Genomic DNA, 2,161 nt, shown 5'->3' with positions numbered 1-2,161 from the left:
AAACACAACCACAGAGCCTCCCCCTCCAGGCCTCCAAACAGCGTCTTTTATCTCTTCCTTTAACCGTTGATTTGCAATGGCCCCCAGCCTCCCACCAGCCCCTAGACATTAAAACAGGCTTTGAGACATAATCTGCTTTTAGAATTATTCACAGCCAAAGCCCGTGGAGGCCAACTGTGAATGCCAGTTCCTCATCCACTCACAGAGAAGGTACCACGGCTGTGTTGGTATCAGCCGCCACGGAGTTGACCCCGATGGGGTGACCTCACAGACAACGGGACGAATTGTTGCCCGATCTGCATGGTGCACGCCGTCGGTGATTCTGAGGCTACGGTTTTGGCGTCAGACCAATCCATCTCAAGTTGCAATAACGTTCTCTTGTGACCTGTGGGGCTTTCATGGGCTTATATTTGCAGGTAAGTCTCCTGGCCCATCGTGGTCTAAGTCTGGAAGTTGCACTGAAACCTACCCTGACAAGCATCCCTGCTGGCATTTAAAATTCTGGTGCTGTGGCTTCCAGCTTTAGATCGGACAATGCTGTATTGTGAGGCACAGGCTTTTCAATGGTCATTTTCAGAAATAGATTGCCAGCCCTTTGCTCCTAGTCTTAGTCTCAGTGCTTTCCTGAAACCTGTCCAACATGAATGATCCTGCTGGTATTTGAAATACCCGTGGCATAGTGTCCTGCCTTACAGCCACGTGCAGGCCACGTAGTGTAACAGAGGGACAAGGGATAGAGGGGTGCCTCAGTGGTCTCTTCCAGCACGTAAGGAGCTGGGAGAGTCCGTGACTGGCAGCCAGGCTCAGTTCCAAGCCACAGGCTGCACGGCTTGCTCCTTTAAGACACGTTTCCTTGTGAACGAAAAGCGTGAGTCCTGTGGCCAAACGGAAACGAACCCAGAAGCATTTGGGATTTCTTTTTTTGGGAATTGAATTTCCTCTCCCCTCCCACGCAGGACTTTTCAGAGTTTCCACATCTGCAGGTCAACTCCTGTCTGGTCTTGTCTCTCTGTCTGGTATTTCACTACCTCCAAAGACAGAGAACAGACCTCTAATATAACAAGTAACTTAAAAGGAAACATAATTTGCTGTTTAACTTCCACCAAAAACATAATAAAAAAAAAATTAAAAAGAAAATTTATTGTGATTTGGGTGAAAGTCAACAGAGCAAATTTATTTTCCATACAGTGGTTCATACACATTCTGTTTCGTGACATGGACTGCAATTCCCCACAGTGTAACAGCTCTCTGCCCACTTCCTCCTTGTGGTTACCTCTTCCCTGGGTCTTTCTTTCCTATGCATTCCTGCCCCCTGAGCTGTGTCACTGTGAAGATGATGCCCTTCTGCTCACCCGTGGTTGATCGCTTAAAGGAGTGTATCTTCCTGATGTAACTGTTCACCCTCCATGCCTGTCTGTTGTTTGGCTGGAAGTGACAGGGAGTGAGTTCAACTCCAGACCTGAAGGGTAACTAGGGATCTTAGACTCGGGAGACAATAAAATATATATTTTTAAAATAAAATAATGAATAACTATGAAAACTACATGACAATGTATGAAAAGGGCTGGGCAGTATTCAAAATGGTGGTGGCGTTCTCTTAGGAATGGAACGAACGGGCAGATCTGGGTGAAGTTGCAAGTGGTTCCAGACCACAGCGAGGAACCTAATAGAGCAATAAAACGAGTCACTTGAATTTTTTTATTTCCTAGGCCCCATACAAGGAGCTCTGGTGGTGTAGTGCCTAAGGCATTTGACTGCTACCCAGAAGGTTGGTGGTTCAAACCCACCAGCTACTCTGCGGAAAGAAGACTGGCAATCTACTTCCATAAAGATTTTACCTGCTTGGAAACATAATGTGGGTTGCTATGAGGCTCAACTTTGAAGCAGTGGGTTTGGTTTGGGCTTTGCTTTTGTGAAGATTGACAGCCTTGGAGACCCTGTGAGTGCAGTTTCACTCTGTCCTCTAGGGGCGCTGTGAGTCAGAATCCCCTCCAGGCAGTGGGTTGGGTTTGAGCTTCGTTTCCAGTGGGTTTACTTTGGGCTTTGCTTCCGTGAAGACTGACAGCCTTGGAGACCTCATGGTGCAGTTCCACTCTGTCCTCTAGGGGCGCTGTGGGTCACAATGGACTCCAGGCAGTGGGTGTGGTTTGGGCTTTGCTTC

The sequence above is a fragment of the Orycteropus afer genome, unplaced genomic scaffold (assembly GCF_000298275.1).
Source record: "Orycteropus afer afer isolate SDZICR_OR568_19922 unplaced genomic scaffold, OryAfe1.0 scaffold00531, whole genome shotgun sequence".
Taxonomy (NCBI): Eukaryota; Metazoa; Chordata; class Mammalia; order Tubulidentata; family Orycteropodidae; genus Orycteropus; species Orycteropus afer.
Note: the sequence above shows the minus strand (reverse complement) of the source record.